The sequence below is a fragment of the Oncorhynchus mykiss genome, chromosome 19 (assembly GCF_057628025.1).
Source record: "Oncorhynchus mykiss isolate SJ-2025 chromosome 19, ASM5762802v1, whole genome shotgun sequence".
In the NCBI taxonomy this organism is placed as follows: Eukaryota; Metazoa; Chordata; class Actinopteri; order Salmoniformes; family Salmonidae; genus Oncorhynchus; species Oncorhynchus mykiss.
In genome coordinates this window covers 20,931,869-20,952,362 of record NC_143040.1, presented here as the reverse complement: position 1 = coordinate 20,952,362, position 20,494 = coordinate 20,931,869, and the positions used below count along the sequence as shown (strand labels likewise).

Sequence of the window (20,494 nt, the reverse complement as noted above, 5' to 3'; positions counted from 1 at the left end):
TGATAACGGCCTTTTTAGTGTAAGACCTGTTTGAAAAGACCATCTGAAATTTCAGCCTGTTTTGGTGGAGAACATTTTTTGGCCTTCCTGGTGCCGTCAACATATGGCCGTAGACCATTAAAGAGTTACAAACCTCTCTGCCAATAACCGCTCATTTCAGTTTGCATACTGGTGTGATTGGTATAAGGATGCCTAGTGTAACCCATGTCATGTTTTTCTCCCTTAATGCATCCTCCTTCCCTTTATACACGGTCTTCATTCAACAAAGGACTTTGTATAAACTCTGTCTGGAATTTTAACTTTCTCTTGGTTAATTCCCTCCACTAGCTTCTGTCCAGTCCAGCTATAATGCTTGTTTGTTGTGCTGGCCAAGGTCACTGGACAAGGTAACGGCGTCAAAATCAGGGGCTTCCCAGGGGCTACCTGTGTCTTGGCTAGGGCTGTGACTGTCATGAAATTTTGAATGACTGTAATTGGCCAGCCAAATGACCACAGTAACTCCACTAACCGTTCGAATAGCTATTTATTAAAACATTTTGATGTGGATGCACATTTTCTCCTCTCCTCCATTCCTGACTGCATGTGCTGCCATAGAAATAGAATGAACGGATCGGGTGTCCCCATTTCAAGTCAATGATGGCATAATGGGTGGGTGGACTGGCAAGGAGCAAAGCGGGAAGTGTACCCATCAATATGTCCTGTGATTTGTTGATTCAACTCAACCGACATTACAAAAAATACATTCCATTGCATGAGCCACATCAGTTAGCATCATTTGAATGGACATTCTACATTTCCATAAATTATTGCAAGACCATACCAGGCAGTCATTGTGAGTGTACCCATGAGTTTACAAGTCAAAATTGACACGCGAATGCCCGGCTATCCAGTCTTCAGTCAGCTGTTCATTCTGCAAACAAAATATTGTATTGCATAATTTTTTTAAATGAACGGTAATGGTTATTTAATTTCATCTGTAACCGTTGGTTACATGGTTATATGGTAATTGTACCAGCTAGGAGAAAACGACTCACATTGTAGCCACGGAGGTTCAAGGCCGACTATGGTACTCTGCACGCATTGTTAGCAGAAAACAGGATCCCTCATTAGGGTGAATGAAAAACTTTTGTCTTCAAAAAAATAATGTATTTACACAATCAGTACCAATAATTGCTTCTAATAAACCAAATGTATGTCTTTGAACTGATTATTTTAAAATCACACACAGAAGTTATAATGGTCATTTAGTTGCTAATGGCAGCCTGCAGTACTCCGGTCGGCCTTCACTTTGAGTTACTTGATGAGAGTGGGCAGCACTGAGCTAGACTGCAACGTCACTTCCTGGAGTAGTTCTAACGGCGCATGTTATGTCTCCAGGAGACGCCATCTTAACAGACTTCACTTGGCTTCAATGCGCTATTGAGTCTTCACATGGGCGTGAGTGGTGTCACGTGATCGATGGCTTTGTAAATGCGTACATACATACACCCTTAGTCTTGGCCCATCTGTTTCACCTCCGTGTGTGTGTGTGTCTGAGCAGCTCTAAGCATGTGCCTTGGCCAGGTGTCCTCCATCTGGAGGACAGTGTGTCTGGGGATACTTCAGCTCCTCTACAGTCTAACCTGGATTAGCCAGAGCCCAGGCTGGGGTTGGATACTGCTGGGTGATTGGCCTCTAGACTAACCACCTGTTAATAAGTGAGGTCTTCCTGGGATCCAGTTAGGCGTTTGGCTGATTTCACATTATTAGGTGACCCATACTATGCTGCCTCTGATGTTTTGTCTTCTCATTGTCCAGCTATGGTGGATGTGGTAACCAGGTCAGCCCAATATGGCTGGGTTTGCCTTCGTAGTGTGAAATGGTCACAGTACACAACCAGGTTGAAGTTGAGGCTCATTATGACCATAGACGGAGTCCCTGTGAACGGAGTATCCCATCAAGAGCTGCTTTAGCTGCTGTTGTCTCCCGGTCTCCTCTCCCGTAGCGTATAGCCTGCCAGGTTTCTCTTGAGGCCTGAAGTGAGTAATGCTCTTCTAAAGATGTACAGTACTCAACTGGAAACCAATGCGGGTTAATGAGATGTAGCCAGGCTGATTTGACTGAGGTTAAATTACTTTAATTAAATAAGCAAATTCATCCATTTTGAAGACTTAAGGCAAGGACAGGTTTTTCGTTCGTCTGCGTTTTGACTGCATTTCGAGGACACACACGTGTCTATTTAACAACACTAATTCAACAACATTCACTTGCATGTGGCAAGTGAATGTTGTTGAATTAGTGTTGTTAAATAGGGTAATAGGTAGGCCTACATTTCGAAAACCTTCTTGGGTAAGAGAATGTTGTGTTCATCTCTGGTTATGTCGTTCTACACCCTAATGCTTCTCACCCAGGGTTTAACAGAATGTCTTGACAATGGACCAAGATTCTAGAACTCATTGCAAGTCTTCTGTTGGCAGCCTTTCAATTCTACAGACTACAGCTGACCTGGACAGGAGTCTTCTACCTCTGTACTGTGTTGACACGCACGCACACACGTCTGTCTCCGGGAACCTTTGAGCTGTTCCTAGAAAGTGCTCCTTGTTATCCACCTGATATTGTGGTCACGATGTCAGCCTGTTGGTTTATGGAACTCCAAGCTTGGCAGCATGTGTTACAGGCCTTTTGAGAGGAGAAGGGGAGAGAACTTCTCTATTTTGGACCGTACAACCTTTCACGCAGTGCACTTTGTCCTAGTGCTTCTCTCTGGCCAACTGCGACCATAACAAGGAAAGGTCTACTGCTTGCACTCACAAAAACCCTCCCTGGTCAATGTGGAAGCCTGCATCTCCACTTTCGATTCCACTGACTCTCTGTAAGTGGGTCACTCTGAATGTGTGTGTGTACGTACTTGTTGTTGCCATTCTGAATCAAAGTGACTTTGATTTGATACATGCTGCGCTCTGCTTTGAATCAGATTCTGAGATTACCCAACGACTCAACACCGCATGCTTCCCTCCTGCTGGGGACACATGCTTCAGCTTCATTCAATGACAGATTTTTTTTTATGAGAGAACAAATCAATAGGGATTCAATAGAACCAGTATACAGGGACTCTCAATAGACTTTCGTGATGTATTTTGTGATGCCTGTGGCTGTCTATAAGACCACATGTTGTCATTGAAGAACGAGGGCCGACTCGTCCGATGGTCCTGCAATCAGTGTACCTTTTTAACCTATTGTTCAGCGTTTTTCCGACAGCACTCCTTTTGTGCTCACTTTAACAGGACGATTAGAGTCAGACCAAACTGACGGTGAACAGCAGTCACCCCCGCCAACACTGTTTTGTATTATAAATATTAACGTCTGGCCTGGCGAGCAGCTGACGTCAACGGAAGGCTGTAGATGAACTTGTTCTGTTCTCCAGATCTTGGCACTGTCTGGGAATCTTTTTTCTCTTCATGTCCAACAATACATATTTGACCCCGATATATTCAATGTTTTCTTTGGATGGTTTGCAATATTTTTTTCTTGTAGACGGTGGTCCTGGTATGTTGGACTCATGGTCATTCCCAAGTTTTTATCTTTCTGTATTTTATTTCTATAAATAGAAAATGGAAATGGCTCCAGTTGTCGTTTGACTACAAACGGTCATCTGAAAACAGGAAAGAAATGCTGGGAAAGGTCAAACTTATGGAAACCTGTGAAATGAGATGGATTTGCTCATTCTCTTACTATCAGCAGCTCAAGTTTATTTGGCTTCTGGGCTCAACGATGAGATGAACAGAGTTTCTGTTCCACAGCTGGGTGGTATGATGATGGTCTTGTTCTTGCGCTCTCTCTCTTGGTCTCTTTCGCTCTCCCTCTTTCGCTCTCGTGCTCCCATCTCTCTCGTGGTCTCTCTCGTTCTCGGGTGCTCCCTCAGTCTCTCGCGCTCTCTCGCTTCGGGAGGGGGGGGGGGCTCTCTCGATTCGGGGGGGGGGGCTCTCTCCCTCCCTCGGATGCTCTCTCTTTTTTTTCATTCTTTCTTGTGCTGTCTCAGTCTCGGTGTGTGTCTGGAACCTCTCACCAGAATCTGTAAACATCTCCCAGCTGCTGTGCTGCCAAGTTACATAATGGTGCTACAAACTAACCTAGACTTCCCTCTCTCGTCTCCTATAATTCCATAGGCTCCTGGGAGTCATAAACCAACTGCTTTCTTGATGTAAAAAGATCTGATTGTTCAATAGACCAATTAGTGTAAAAAATATCAGAATTGAGTTGCCTGTCTAAACGCAGCCACGGTGATCTGCTGTCTCAAACATGCATGCACACTCCTGTCTCACGGTGATCCACTGTTAACCAGCTGAATAGTCTGCCTCTGCTATTCTCAATGTATTTCCCAGGACTCCTGTCCGGCTCTGTCTGGTGTTAACACCCAGTTAGCCAACAGCAAGCCCTGGCCTGTTCCCTTGGCACTGTCCATGTTCCTAGTGCTGTTGTGATGGGATAGCCTGTCATATCTAGGGGTTATTTTCTAGGCACTGGCAGCCGCTCAGAGGTAGAAACCGACGGGAGTTGGAAGCCGATAACTGTGCCTCTTACAACTGGTCTGCCTTGCCAAAAGATCCAGAGTGGCTACTCGAGTTACACGTTGACTTTTGCCCGACTTGAGCTCCGACCGCTTCCCATATCAAACTGCACTTTTTTTTTGTCTGTCTCAAACCCTCCGTCAGGCCAAAGAATAGCTCTCCAAATTGGTCCATGAAGAAACTAACTTGACCAGAGAACCAAATTAGAGTAGCCTGACCCAGCTCGCGTTCCTGTCTTCTCTTTCAACTGGGTGGAAAGTTGAACACTTTACCATAAGGACTGGGTTAGGGGCACCAGAGGGGTTAGAGAGGCTCGGGGAACCTGGGGGGGTGCATCAAAGTGGCTGTCCAACAGCAACTGTCGGTCTGCTTCCGACGGTTAACAGCAAGGCCCTCGTCTACGCACGCTATGGGAAGAGAGCTCTTATCCGATAGAGTTGCCTTGTTGAGAATGTCGTCAGTGTTTCCGTAGCATAATGTTTTTTATGCCAAACGACCGTCCGCCAGTACTGATTTCAGGAGGTATTGCCTAGTTGATTATGGCAACCGAATGCAGTATGAAAAGGGAACATGCAAGAGTGACATGACATGCACAGCCCAGACTTACCAAACCCAGTTGCTGGGTAACCATATACTGCAGATAAGACAAGGGAAGACCTGCACCCTGTATAGCCGAATGCTGCTTTCCTGCTGCACGAGATTACCCAGCCTGTAGGGCCTAGGCCCTAAGTGTGCAGCTGCCCCTTGTGAATGAATGGCTGATTACTAAATGTTAATGAGCCACTATCAGCGGGTAAACCAATCTGCCTCACAGGTGCAGTGGTGACGCACTGTTGCATGTTGACACGGGTGTATTCAGCCGGTCTGTTCCTGCCTGGGTTTTTGACTTATAGTCTACCTGTTGTTTTTTTGTTTTTTATTCTCTAGCTTTCTCCCGGAAGGAATTCCCCACACCTTCGGTGTCAGAAAGATCAAGAAACACCCCGGGTGTCTTCCTTGATGGGGAATAGGGTGCCATTTCCGACACACCCCTGTTACTTCGTATAGCCACTGTAGAAGTAAAGTAGTGATTTTATTATGGTGTAGTCGGGTTATGTAGTCGAGTTGTAAGGCCTCACCTTCACATGGGAATGTTCACCTATACGTCGTAGATCCTAGATTGCCCGTTTCCTGCTACATACAACACTGTATTTCTTTGCATAGCTCTCTGTCTGTACAGTGGGGCAAAAAAGTATTTAGTCAGCCACCAATTGTGCAAGTTCTCCCACTTAAAAAGATGAGAGAGGCCTGTAATTTTTATCATGGGTACACTTCAACTATGACAGACAAAATGAGAAAAATAATCCAGAAAATCATATTGTAGGATTTTTTTATGAATTTATTTGCAAATTATGGTGGAAAATAAGTATTTGGTATTGGTCAATAACAAAAGTTTATCTCAATACTTTGTTATATACCCTTTGTTGGCAATGACAGAGGTCAAACGTTTTCTGTAAGTTTTCACAAGGTTTTCACACACTGTTGCTGGTATTTTGGCCCATTCCTCCATGCAGATCTCCTCTAGAGCAGTGATGTTTTGGGGCTGTTGCTGGGCAACACGGACTTTCAACTCCCTCCAAATATTTTCTATGGGGTTGAGATCTGGAGACTGGCTAGGCCACTCCAGGACCTTGAAATGCATTTGTTTCCTTTGTGTTATCGCCCTGTTTGAGCCTATGTTGTGACTAACTGGGCCCGTCTGTGGGAGACTGGGAGAGTGGAGGAGTGCTGTATCTGTTATGGGATCTGGTTTTCAGGGGGATAAACTGAGATACCAGGATGAGACCAAAACACATGGAACTGAGAGACCCCTAGAGCCCTGAGAGAGGGGAGATCATTACTTTCTCTCACCCCAGACGGCCCTGTGGCATGTTGACTCTGTGATGACCTCAGATTGTTTAACACACGATGCACTGACATCCCCTTCTCTCTACTCAGCCTCCACTGACAGCCCTAACAGAGGGGCCAGGCCGGGAGAGGAGAGGAGAGCAACCCCCAGTGTGGCCTGACCGAGAGACTCGTGAGTAACCGCTTCACTTCCTCTCCCTGGGGATTGGGGAGGGAGGGATGGAGGGTGGGTGTGGTGGATTTTTCCATGATCACCAGCTGCATACCTTTATGCACTGTACAGATGTTAAGTGTGTATGTGCACTGTGTGGAGCTGACAAGGAGAATCCTAACTGCTTCACTTACGCTCCCATGGGAAAGGGGGGGTTGAGGCGTGTGTGTGTTTCTTTTGGGTTGAGGCTACAGGAAACTAGACAGATATTTAATAGCTAGCTAATTAGACTCCTTTCTTTCTCCTTCATTGACTTTTCAGGGGAGGCTTAATGCTCAATTAAGCTTCCCCCTTTTTAGGATGATTTATCCCTCCCTCCTCCTGTCTTTTCACTATCTTAGTATTCATGACCGCCTTTCCACTGTGTGGCCATTTTACCACGACTTCATTCTGCTTTCAACTGTGAGCCCACTCGACAGCACCTCGTGATTTACCTCCTGCCCCCATCTCCTCCAGTACAGATATATCCTGATACGTTATTACAGCCTCTTTATGTTACTGAGGACTGCTTCTGTTATGCTTAGTCTCTAGTTGAGAGAATAAAATCAACACTAACCTGTACCTTTGTTCCCATAACTTCCATATAGGGATATCAAACAATATTTAACCTAATATGATGAGTCACTCCAACATTTGACTACTTTTCACATTGCGACATATCTCCAGGAACAGTTAACCTATACAGTATTCTGAAAGCTAACACCAAAAGGCTAGCCTAGCCTTTAACATCAAAATGAGCCTACCAAGTTTGAACATTAGTTGCGAGAGTTGGGTCCTGCTCTTAGACCTGCTCTGACAATGAATTTACAGTGATACTTCAAGATTTTGGCAATGCTTCTTCAGGGTCTGATGAATTCATGGATACCATTTTTATGTCTTTGCGAGCAGCTTGAAGGAAGTTGCTAACTAGCGTCAGTGCAATGACTGGAAGTCTATGGGGATCGGCTAGCTAGCAGTCTTAGACTTAAGTATTAAATAGACTTCCAGTCATTGAGCTAACGGCAGTTAGCAATTACGCTACTTAGCAACTTCCTTCAAACCACTCGCAGAGACATACATATTTATCTACGAGTTCATCAGACTCTGAGAAAGTAGATAAAGGGCCTCATAGCCAAAATCCCGAAGGATCCCTTTGACTACCAGAGTAAGCAGTTCATTGTTTAACAGCATCCTCTGGCAGGCTCCCCCTGAACCATTTGGAGAGGCGTTTATTGTACCATATCTCTCCTCAGGAAGCGTTAGCCGTGTGTCGTTCCTCCGGAATGAAAGGGAAGGGAACAATGTCGAAAGAGGGAGAGAAATGATACACAGGGAGGGAGTGAGTGGGCGGGAGGGCGGGAGAGTGAGTGGGCGGGAGGGCGGGAGAGTGAGTGGGCGGGAGGGCGGGAGAGTGAGTGAGTGAGTGAGTGAGTGAGTGAGTGAGTGAGTGAGTGGCAGGAGGGCGAGCGGGAGGGAGCAAGGAGGAGCGCGAGCGAGTGCAGGAGGGAGAGGGCGAGCGGGAGAGGGCGGGAGGGAGCGAGGAGGAGCGAGAGGGAGCGAGAGGGAGAGCGAGGAGGAGCAGGAGGGAGAGGGCGAGCGAGTGCAGGAGGGAGAGGGCGAGCGGGAGCGAGTGCAGGAGGGCGAGTGCAGGAGGGGCGAGTGGGAGCGAGTGGCAGGAGGGCGAGCGGGAGCGAGTGGCAGGAGGGCGAGTGGCAGGAGGGCGAGCGGGAGCGAGTGGCAGGAGGGCGAGTGGCAGGAGGGCGAGCGGGAGCGAGTGGCAGGAGGGCGAGCGGGAGCGAGTGCGGGAGCGAGTGGCAGGAGGGCGAGCGGGAGCGAGTGCGGGAGCGAGTGGCAGGAGGGCGAGCGGGAGCGAGTGGCAGGAGGGCGAGCGGGAGCGAGTGGCAGGAGGGCGAGCGGGAGCGAGTGGCAGGAGGGCGAGCGGGAGCGAGTGGCAGGAGGGCGAGCGGGAGCGAGTGGCAGGAGGGCGAGCGGGAGCGAGTGGCAGGAGCGAGTGGCAGGAGGGCGAGCGGGAGCGAGTGGCAGGAGCGAGTGGCAGGAGGGCGAGCGGGAGCGAGTGGCAGGAGCGAGTGGCAGGAGGGCGAGCGGGAGCGAGTGGCAGGAGCGAGTGGCAGGAGGGCGAGCGGGAGCGAGTGGCAGGAGCGAGTGGCAGGAGGGCGGGCGGGAGCGAGTGGCAGGAGGGCGAGCGGGAGCGAGTGGCAGGAGGGCGAGCGGGAGCGAGTGGCAGGAGCGAGTGGCAGGAGCGAGTGCAGGAGGGAGAGGGCGAGTGCAGGAGGGAGGGAGGGGAGTGAGTGAGTGCAGGAGGGGGAGGGCGAGTGCAGGAGGGAGGGAGGGGAGTGAGTGAGTGCAGGAGGGGGAGTGCGAGCAGGAGCGAGTGCAGGAGGGAGGGGAGTGAGTGAGTGCAGGAGGGCGAGCGCAGGAGCGATTGGCAGGAGGGCGAGCGCAGGAGCGAGTGGCAGGAGGGCGAGCGCAGGAGCGAGTGGCAGGAGGGCGAGCAGGAGCGAGTGGCAGGAGGGCGAGCAGGAGCGAGTGGCAGGAGGGCGAGCAGGAGCGAGGGCGAGCAGGAGCGAGGGCGAGCAGGAGCGAGGGCGAGCAGGAGCGAGGGCGAGCAGGAGCGAGCAGGAGCGCGAGCGAGCAGGAGCGAGGGCGAGCAGGAGCGCGAGCAGGAGCGAGTGCAGGAGCGCGAGCAGGAGCGAGTGCAGGAGGGCGAGCAGGAGCGAGTGCAGGAGGGAGAGTGCGAGTGCAGGAGGGAGGGGAGTGAGTGAGTGCAGGAGGGCGAGCGCAGGAGCGATTGGCAGGAGGGCGAGCGCAGGAGCGATTGGCAGGAGGGCGAGCGCAGGAGCGAGTGGCAGGAGGGCGAGCGCAGGAGCGAGTGGCAGGAGGGCGAGTGGCAGGAGGGCGAGCAGGAGCGAGTGGCAGGAGGGCGAGCAGGAGCGAGTGGCAGGAGGGCGAGCAGGAGCGAGTGGCAGGAGGGCGAGCAGGAGCGAGTGGCAGGAGGGCGAGCAGGAGCGAGTGGCAGGAGGGCGAGCAGGAGGGCGAGCAGGAGGGCGAGCAGGAGCGAGTGCAGGAGGGCGAGCAGGAGCGAGTGCAGGAGGGCGAGTGTGAGAGAGTGAGTGCAGGAGGGAGGGGACTGAGTGAGTGGCAGGAGGGAGAGTGCGAGCAGGAGCGAGTGCAGGAGGGGGCGTGCGAGTGCAGGAGGGAGGTGAGTGAGTGCAGGAGGGAGAGTGCGAGCAGGAGCGAGTGCAGGAAGGAGAGTGCGAGCAGGAGCGAGTGCAGGAAGGAGAGCGAGCAGGAGCGAGTGCAGGAAGGAGAGCGCGAGCAGGAGCGAGTGCAGGAAGGAGAGTGCGAGCAGGAGCGAGTGCAGGAAGGAGAGTGCGAGCAGGAGCGAGTGCAGGAAGGAGAGTGCGAGCAGGAGCGAGTGCAGGAAGGAGAGTGCGAGCAGGAGCGAGTGCAGGAAGGAGAGTGCGAGCAGGAGCGAGTGCAGGAAGGAGAGTGCGAGCAGGAGCGAGTGCAGGAAGGAGAGTGCGAGCAGGAGCGAGTGCAGGAAGGAGAGTGCGAGCAGGAGCGAGTGCAGGAAGGAGAGTGCGAGCAGGAGCGAGTGCAGGAAGGAGAGTGCGAGCAGGAGCGAGTGCAGGAGGGAGAGTGCGAGCAGGAGCGAGTGCAGGAGGGAGAGTGCGAGCAGGAGCGAGTGCAGGAGGGAGAGTGCGAGCAGGAGCGAGTGCAGGAGGGAGAGTGCGAGCAGGAGCGAGTGCAGGAGGGAGAGTGCGAGCAGGAGCGAGTGCAGGAGGGAGAGTGCGAGCAGGAGCGAGTGCAGGAGGGAGAGTGCGAGCAGGAGCGAGTGCAGGAGCGAGTGCAGGAGCGAGTGCAGGAGGGAGAGTGCGAGCAGGAGCGAGTGCAGGAGGGAGAGTGCGAGTGCAGGAGGGAGAGGGCAAGAGTGAGTGCGTGACTGAGTGCAGGAGTGTGTGAGAGAGTGAGTGCGGGAGGGAGTGAGAGAGTGAGTGCGGGAGGGGGAGTGAGTGAGTGCGGGAGGGGGAGTGAGTGAGTGCAGGAGGGGGAGTGAGTGAGTGCAGGAGGTGAGTGAGTGAGTGCAGGAGGGGGAGTGAGAGAGTGAGTGAGTGGGGGAGGGAGAGAGTGAGTGAGTGCAGGGGGAGGGAGAGAGTGAGTGAGTGCAGGGGGAGGGAGAGAGTGAGTGAGTGCAGGGGGAGGGAGAGAGTGAGTGAGTGCAGGGGGAGGGAGAGAGTGAGTGCAGGATGGAGGGAGGGAGGGAGAGTGAGTGCAGGAGGGGGAGTGCGAGCAGGAGCGAGTGCAGGAGGGAGAGTGCGAGTGCAGGAGGGAGGGGAGTGAGTGAGTGCAGGAGGGCGAGCGCAGGAGCGATTGGCAGGATGGCGAGCGCAGGAGCGAGTGGCAGGAGGGCGAGCGCAGGAGCGAGTGGCAGGAGGGCGAGCAGGAGCGAGTGGCAGGAGGGCGAGCAGGAGCGAGTGGCAGGAGGGCGAGCAGGAGCGAGTGGCAGGAGGGCGAGCAGGAGCGAGTGGCAGGAGGGCGAGCAGGAGGGCGAGCAGGAGCGAGTGCAGGAGGGCGAGCAGGAGCGAGTGCAGGAGGGCGAGTGTGAGAGAGTGAGTGCAGGAGGGAGGGGACTGAGTGAGTGGCAGGAGGGAGAGTGCGAGCAGGAGCGAGTGCAGGAGGGAGAGGGCGAGTGCAGGAGGGGGGGTGCGAGTGCAGGAGGGAGGTGAGTGAGTGCAGGAGGGAGAGTGCGAGCAGGAGCGAGTGCAGGAAGGAGAGTGCGAGCAGGAGCGAGTGCAGGAGGGAGAGTGCGAGCAGGAGCGAGTGCAGGAGGGAGAGTGCGAGCAGGAGCGAGTGCAGGAGGGAGAGTGCGAGCAGGAGTGAGTGCAGGAGGGAGAGTGCGAGCAGGAGCGAGTGCAGGAGCGAGTGCAGGAGGGAGAGTGCGAGCAGGAGCGAGTGCAGGAGGGAGAGTGCGAGCAGGAGCGAGTGCAGGAGGGAGAGTGCGAGCAGGAGCGAGTGCAGGAGGGAGAGTGCGAGCAGGAGCGAGTGCAGGAGGGAGAGTGCGAGTGCAGGAGGGAGAGTGCGAGTGCAGGAGGGAGAGGGCAAGAGTGAGTGCGTGACTGAGTGCAGGAGTGTGTGAGTGAGTGAGTGCGGGAGGGAGGGAGTGAGTGAGTGCAGGAGGGGGAGTGAGTGAGTGCAGGAGGGGGAGTGAGTGAGTGCAGGAGGGAGAGTGCGAGCAGGAGCGAGTGCAGGAAGGAGAGTGCGAGCAGGAGCGAGTGCAGGAAGGAGAGTGCGAGCAGGAGCGAGTGCAGGAGGGCGAGTGCGAGCAGGAGCGAGTGCAGGAGGGAGAGTGCGAGCAGGAGCGAGTGCAGGAGGGCGAGTGCGAGCAGGAGCGAGTGCAGGAGGGAGAGTGCGAGCAGGAGCGAGTGCAGGAGCGAGTGCAGGAGGGAGAGTGCGAGCAGGAGCGAGTGCAGGAGGGAGAGTGCGAGTGCAGGAGGGAGAGTGCGAGTGCAGGAGGGAGACGGCAAGAGTGAGTGCGTGACTGAGTGCAGGAGTGTGTGAGAGAGTGAGTGCGGGAGGGAGGGAGTGAGTGCGGGAGGGAGTGAGTGAGTGAGTGCAGGAGGGGGAGTGAGTGAGTGCAGGAGGGGGAGTGAGTGAGTGCAGGAGGGGGAGTGAGTGAGTGCAGGGGGAGGGAGAGAGTGAGTGCAGGGGGAGAGAGTGAGTGAGTGCAGGGGGAGGGAGAGAGTGAGTGAGTGCAGGGGGGAGTGAGTGAGTGCAGGATGGAGGGAGGGAGGGAGGGAGGGAGGGAGGGAGGGAGGGAGTGAATGAGTGAGTGCAGGAGGGAGAGTGCGAGCAGGAGCGAGTGCAGGAGGGAGAGTGCGAGTGCAGGAGGGAGAGTGCGAGTGCAGGAGGGAGAGTGCGAGTGCAGGAGGGAGAGTGCGAGTGCAGGAGGGAGAGTGCGAGTGCAGGAGGGAGAGTGCGAGTGCAGGAGGGAGAGGGCAAGAGTGAGTGCGTGACTGAGTGCAGGAGTGTGTGAGAGAGTGAGTGCAGGAGGGAGTGAGTGAGTGCGGGAGGGAGTGAGTGAGTGCAGGAGGGGAGTGAGTGAGTGAGTGCAGGAGGGGAGTGAGTGAGTGAGTGAGTGCAGGAGGGTGAGTGAGTGAGTGCAGGAGGGGGAAGAGTGAGTGAATGGGGGAGGGAGAGTGAGTGAGTGGGGGAGGGGGAGTGAGTGCAGGGGGAGGGAGAGAGTGAGTGAGTGCAGGGGGAGGGAGAGAGTGAGTGAGTGCAGGGGGAGTGAGTGAGTGCAGGATGGAGGGAGGGAGGGAGGGAGGGAGAGAGTGAGTGAGTGCAGGAGAGAGTGAGGGAGAGCAGGAGGGAGTGAGGGAGTGCAGGAGGGAGTGCAGGAGAAAGTGAGGGAGAGGAGTGAGTGCAGGAGGGTGAGTGAGTGAGTGCGGGAGGGAGGGAGTGAGTAGAAGGGAGAGGGAGGGAGGGAGAGCAGGAGGGAGGGAGAGGGAATGAACAGGGGAGTGGAGTGAGAGATCCAGCCTTTCTCATTGTTCTCAGTGATAGAGACAGGAAGCCTCACATTCACACTTCTGCGTCAGGGGATTTAATTTTTTTTTTTTTTTTTTAGAACTACCAATGAAGAAACAGGAGGTTTATTAACTTTGAAGCGTCGCTGTCGGTGTTGCTCAGGCTCATCTGTGGGCAAATAGGGAGGGGATGAGATGATCACTAATGAGGAGTAGTGTGTGTGTGTCTGTCCCACTGTTGGGGCGAAGGCACATAGAAGCAATGCCTTTCCTGTGCACATGCATGCACAATTGTTTTGGGAAAAACTTTAATTAATTTGAAGTAGGCGTTCACCTTCTTTGTTTCCTGATGTGTATTCCCCAGTTTGAAAGTGGATTCTCATATCGGCCTCTCCCCAGCCACTTAAGATGAATGAAAGAACAAATATGTGAATTCATGCAGAATGGGTTCACCTTTTAGTATGCTTGTATCTGTCCGATGTGTGTGTGTGCTGTGGGGAGCTCTACCTCCTTACAGACGAAAGTGCAGCCAGCCTAGACCCTGAATAATTCATTGCTGGCACGCTTTTGTGAATTAAAGGTAAAGCGATTGGATAGCATACAGAGAGCCTCATACGGGGTGCTCTCTCTGCTAAATTTTTAAAGGGATGGTCCTGACTGCTAACCCCAGCCAGTCAGTCACCACTCTAAACTACAATTCTGTGGCTTTCTGACGGTTTTCTAATGTGACACCATACCTGGGGGTGTTAATAATGGGTAGGTTTGGATTGGAATCCCAGGGGAGCACAGTCTTCATTCTTCCAATGCAGTTTCCTCAGGATGCTAGCTGGATGTTACCTCAACCCAAGCTAAGGTTGATACGTCTGGGCTCACTGGTGAGAGACCGCGTCGGAGCAGGTGAGCGGAGTTAGAGGTGCACACTTTTTTCTTTAAAGAACAGTTGCGATAGAAGTATGCAAGTTGGGTTGTTTGAATAACATGCTGACTACACTGGCTACGTGTAGTTGATTTTGTCTGTCCAGAGGCGATCATGACACGCAGGTTAAAATATCAAAACCAACTATATTAATTTGGTGGCAGGTTGAAACACGTTCATGGACATTTAACTAAGCTAGCTGTTGCCGGCTAGTTTGTCCTGGGATATGAACGTTGGGTTGTTATTTTAACTAACATGCTTATGGTCATTGTTTTTAGCGTATTATTTGTAGAATTATTTTTTTTTTGTGCCCAAGTCATACAAAATGGTGTGTGTTTCTACTCCAACGCAACAGTTTGTTTTTGTTGTATTTCAAACATCCACGTGGCAGGTGAGGTTAGCGTGTAAGGCTTTTCACCCTGCCATCAATATTAGAACAGTGTAGGCTACAATGAATGGATGTCACGTCAGCTATCAGTCATCACTTGCTTATTTCAATGATCAAAATACAGTTGTGTGTTTGTGTGTGTGCCCAGTTAAGAATGGCTCTAGTGTTTGTCGCTCTCACACTGTGTGTTTGGTGGCACCGCCTGCTCTCTCTGGTTCTCACACGGTGTGTGTTTGGTGGCACCGCCTGCTCCCTCTGGTTCTCACACGGTGTGTGTTTGGTGGCACTGCCTGCTCCCTCTGGTTCTCACACTGCCTGTCTGTGTTTTTATTAAGAGAAACCTTTTGCTGCAGAGTCCCGGCAGCAGGGCTGTTGGTGCCTCTCTCTCTCTCTCCTGAAGGAAGTAACTTAATTACAGTCTGTAGACGGTAAGAGAGGGGGAAGAGCACCCGCTTGGTTACCTCCCCATGTTTGATATAGTAATTAGGTAATATCCACGGGAACTGCTGTGCCCGTCACAACAGGCACGGTCGCTTTCATCTTCTCCTCAAGGTACAGGGAGGTACTGGACTTCATTCCTCTGAAAAAAGAAAAAAACATCTGATTCTTGTTTTCTTTTTAATGGATGAGCTAGGATGAGCTTCATTCACCTGAAGAGGCAGGTCGTAGTTGGAATTTCAGGCTGTGCCGTTTTATTTAGAAGAGGTGTGAAGCAGTGGTGTCTGGGAAATGTGGGATCAGTTCCTGGAAGAGGTGAGCATTTCTTCACAAGTACAGACGGCGCACAGGGGGAAGACAAGTAGACCTTGGCTTTGTCATATCCTGAGGTGAAAGCGAGGCACTTTCCACAACAGCAGAGCAGCAGAAGAGAAGAGGTCTGGGATTCAACCAGTCATTCTTTGTCACTCCTTAATCAGTCCCCCAGCGCCCCACAACCCACACACATCCCATGTAAATAATTTAAAGGCCCTTTCCTTTCGCCAGCCCAGCAGCCAGGGGAAGAAAATGGCCAGCCCACAATTGATGACACAGGACAGCAGAGGACAGTAGAAATGGCTGCTGATATACTAAGGCTGCACCTGAAATTGCACCCTATTCTCTATGTAGTGCAACACGTTTGACCAGGGCCCATAGGGCCATTTCAGTTGCACTCTACGGCTTTAAGTTTTTGCTAACAGGGCCGGATAGTAAAACTAGCTGCAGATGCACTCTCTGTTCGTGGCGGGGCGTTACACAACTTGGAATGGTCGCGTCACGCTGTCAGCTTACATTTGGGCGTAATGAAAGGGCTGCTCGGAGGGTATTGAATCCGCTGCGCTTTTTTTGTTTAACGTTGGAAAAGTTTATCGTGAGTGGATCCATGCAGTGGGAAGAAATGTAGACTGGACTGTACGAAATACCATAAAATGTTGAGAGAACCGTCTCCTCTCTTGATGATCTATTGGCCCAACAGAATATAAATGCCTTACAGTTTCCTGTAGGCCCACATCTTAGGTTATACTGGGATCCTGACTACAATACCACGTGAGGGTAATGTGTTTGAATGGCACTGGAGTAAAACCTGCTGGCCATTTTGTTTCTGCTTTTAGATGTTGCTTCTCTATTGTGGGGAACGGGTGAAATGACTCAAACACACACTGTTTGCTGTGGCGTGTTCTTTGCTGTTACTGTGAGAGCTGGGTAGTAGGATGGTGCTGTTGTTTGTAGGTGGCGCTGTGTGTACGTTCCCTCGTCAGAGAAAAAAGGCGGTCACAGTCCCACGCTTCAACCCATTCATTCATGCTTCGGAAGCTCCGGACGAAAACAGGAAACCAGGAAACCACCCTGCACTGTTCTGTTCCTGGGGTGGCCGGAAGCTGTGGCTTCACAGGCATCGTTCACTCTTGGAGGGCCCACCCTGTCCACCCAGAACGTTGTTGTTGTTCAGCGTGTCATGCAGGCAGTCAGTGGACTTAGCCCAAATGTGACATTCCTCTCTGTTGAAAATAGAAGAGGATAGCCACTTGTCGGCCTGTGGGTTACTCGGCCTAGGCATTTTGGTTTGTTGTTGCTGAAGACGTCATGCAGTCAGTGGGCCTAAATCGGACACATTTCTGTTGAGAATAGAGGAAGTAGTAGTACCTGTGTTTCTCATGCTGTAGTGGAGGGAAAGGCATTGTACCGTCTTTCCCCACTAGAGGACGGTCTAGTCAGAGGAAATGGACACTGCAAGCCTGGTCAGATGGAGTGGAGAGAATCATCCTTCGCTGGCTCCTATTGGGTCTCTCTGTACAATGTCATTGGAGCGGTTACTGTTCAACTTTTTAGTTGCAGGTTAGGAGAATAAGGTTAATGTTAGGAAAAGAGTTAGGTTTTAACAAAAAGTCACTTTTTAAAAAGATTTTTATAAAAATAAAAATAAAAATAGGGAGTCCCGTTAGCTAGATTGTAGTAAGATTTGCCGACCGGTATTCGCGTTTTTTGAAGCTGGTACTTGTTGACATTTAGGCTCGTCTTAAAAGGGGACTCCAGTCTCAAGTCACACATAGCATAGTTTGATACGTAATCATGCCTAATTATTCCCCAGAACTCCTCTGCCTGGCCAGTTGCCGTTGTCCTTTCTCCCAGTGTGTCAGCGGTTTGTGAGGGGGGCCTTCAGCAGGAACAATAAGGGAAAAATGATCCTGAAACATACATACTTTGATCCCCATGAATTATTTGGGAGGAGATTAATGGTCAAGGAAAAAAGGCAGAGATTTTAATGAAGGACCCAGACCTTGCTTGATGTAGAACGACGATGGTAATTAGATCATTGAATAATCTGCTTACAAGTCACTACTTTGTAAAAGGAAAGGTTGGAATCCATGCTTATTCCCCAGATCCACTGTCCGCAAACCACTCCTAGAAAGTGGGAAAACGCTGGACAAACGCTCTATAAAACACCTCATCACATCAGGCCCAGTGACACAAGTGGATAATGATTTTGCGGCCAAGGATTTGAGTTTTTAATGCACTCTCACTTTTCTCCATTTTAAAGTCCCTAGGCCAATCTGGGAATTCCCATGGCTCAATGCAGCGCACCCCTAGCCTGGTGTCCTAACTGAATTTGCTATGTATTTTGCCGTTTTACTTCCCTTCAGCTCCGAAGCCAGGCTAAGCTCACCCCACCCTAGCCCTATGTTTGGCTGTCTTGTCGGTGGCCAGGCCTGCGGCCAACATCAAGACAGACTGCAGATTTACTGTCCGTCTTTACAACCGCATCACAATTAATACTTGGGAGTGGATCATGTCTTTACAGGTGGTTTCCTCCATCAGAAACAAACAAAAGACTGTTCAGATGTCCTTGACAAATGCCTGCTTTCTGTCTGGGCTCCTTAATTGACTTAGCAGAGTAAGACTCCGTGGCAATGAAAGTCGCTGTAGGCTAAATGTTGGCAGTGAATACATTTTCCCATAGCATGATATTGGCAGTGGAACATCATTGCCATCATTTAGTCGGACTACAGCTGTAAATGAACGCTTAGCTAAATGTGGTGCGACTTCTCAGTGCTCTGAGAATATATGTTGCACGTTGTCCCTGTCTAAATAAACGTAATACATCAACTCAAACGGGAAATAGGTCTGAGGTTCTAACCGTGCTCCTTGTGTTTTACCGTTGAAAGCTTATGCCTAGTTTTCCGACATTATAATGACAGTTTTCCTTGACCATTTGATGAAATGGGTCATGATTCAAGTATTGTGCGTTTTATTTATTTTTTTACCTCAGTGCTATAGAAAGAAACACAGAGCCTGCTCAATATCCTGGTGTCAGATTTAACCCTAGGTCTCCTCCTGTTAGTTGTTACAAAGGTGTCCTTCCTATTAAACTCTGTTTCTGTACAATGTGTGAAGGTGTAGTCCTGACATACTGCAGCGCTGCCGTCATGAGCGATGCCAGTTCCCCCCCCCCCCCCCCCCCGCACAGACACACCTGTTCCCACAGCCGTATACTAGTCACCCACAATCCCTCTCTCTCCAGGGATTGAACAAGTCTGATCACACAGGAGGATGATAGCCAGCATCACACAGCCTCCGGCTACTGCAGCTGCACCGTGATCTAAGGGCTCCCTAGGTACTACCGCATAGGGGAATTGCACTCACACAAGTGTCCAAAAGCATTTAGACACATTCAGTGAACGATTTCTGTTATGATGAAAAAAAGACATGCTGCTTTGTAAGGACTCTATGTACTCCCTAGGGCAGGCCTCTCCAACCCTGTTCCTGGAGAGCTAGAATCAGGTGCTCTAGATTAAGGTTGGAGTGAAAACCTACAGGACGGTAGCTCTCCAGGAACAGGGTTGGAGTGAACCTACAGGACGATAGCTCTCCAGGAACAGGGTTGGAGAGAACCTACAGGACGATAGCTCTCCAGGAACAGGGTTGGAGAGAACCTGCAGGACAGTAGCTCCCCAGGAACAGGGTTGGAGAGCCCTGCCCTAGATCTTACCCTATAGGTGAATTATACCCACTCAAGTGTCTGAAATTAATTTATTCAATGAACAGTTCTGATAACAAAGTTCTGATAGATAGCTAGGCTTCGGAAAAGGCATTTCCATTTGGTAGCGTTAACATGGCAGTTCAATTCATTTCATATGAGGCCGGAAGGTCAGACACCTGGCTGAGGTGATTATTTTAATGGGTTTATTCCTGTCTGAGTTATGTCTGTCTGAATCATGTTATGTGGTATCTACTCTGCATCTTAGTCAAAGATATTATACACACACATCAGTAGACTCGCAGGTGCTGGGAGAAGATTTTGCTTCGTCTGTAACAAGACTAGAGCCACCATACGGGTAGGGCTGAACTCTAGAAATATCTGTGTAAGTCCCAAAACTACATGTTTCCAATCTAAAGTTGGAGTGTGTGTGTGAGTATCTGCTCTGTGGTTGTTGCGGGGGAGTGGGTTGGTTGCTTGCTGTGTTGCCGGCTTGGCCTGAGTAGTAAACTACAGCTAATGAACCCATGCTGCTCCAGGCTCCATATGGAGGAGTGACTGCCTCTCAGTCTGTACTTGGCAGCACCCACCTCCCTCGCTCCACCCTCCACTCTGGCAGGATTAGACTGTGTGCCAGGTTGCCAGGCCTTTCAGATCAGACTTAAATCTTGACCAGGCAGTATTATGTCATGGGTAAACTCTGCCACAGTTCCATCTCTCGAAGACTCCTCTTCACTGTTTTGGACGGTTGAGACCGTTTCAGAGGACTGGGAAAGACACACAGCTTGTGGTAGACAGGTAGAAGTGGCCTAACAGTGTCGCCTTGTGGTGTAGTAGTTGTCCGTTGTCTCCACAGTGGGAGGAGCGGTGATGCTTCAGCTGGGGTGTCGGCTAACATGGTTTGTGTGAGGTAATTGGATCTGAGGTGCATTAAAGTAGCACTGCCTCACTGTAAATGGTGTGCTGAGATGCCCGCGTCTCGTTGAGCTTGGCTCAGCAGTACTGTACGCCCAAGACTCGCGTCTTACGTGTCAAAACGGACGAGTCAGCTCCGAGGCCGACTGAGGTGACAATAGGTACTCAAGCTAGGGCAAGTGATGGAGATGACAAGTGCCATCTTGTCAGTGACACTCTTGCTTAGCTTTGTTTTATGTGGTGTCCATGTGAGTCTGTGGAAATGAAGCCCGTCAACAGCTGATCCTGCCCTGTGCTAAAGTCTGGAATTTCACAAGGAGACTTTATTGTGCTGTGTAGAGGATTTACTGGCTTTCATCATGAGCCTGGTTTTCTGCTTCTTTTATTTTACCCCCCTTTTTCAGTTCCCTTCATTTGTGTTTCCAACCTACCTGTTGCTTATTGCGTTTAGTCCTGACACTTGTCATCTCCCCTCAAATATTCATTTTCTGGGTTGAAGAAACACCCAATGCAATGAATGGGGAAACCTCATCACCTGAACATAGACCGTGCAACTCCAGGCCCAGCCCAGTCTGTACACCATCTGCAGAAGAGGAAAGCTTTTGTAGCCTGGTCTGGCTCCACACAATGGAGCTGTAATTGAATGGTGT

The 20,494-nt window shown here is 51.2% G+C and overlaps 1 protein-coding gene across 4 annotated transcripts in view; it reads left to right on the top strand.

The window, feature by feature from the left end:
- The window catches only part of fbxw7 (F-box and WD repeat domain containing 7), a 203,649-nt gene that overhangs the window by 39,992 nt on the left and 143,163 nt on the right, over positions 1-20,494 (top strand). For all 4 annotated transcript variants that reach the window (XM_090210444.1, XM_090210443.1, XM_090210453.1 and 1 more), the window contains exon 2: positions 6,525-6,606. The gene's annotated coding sequence lies outside the window, so the exon portion shown is untranslated. The remainder of the gene's footprint in view (positions 1-6,524; positions 6,607-20,494) is intronic.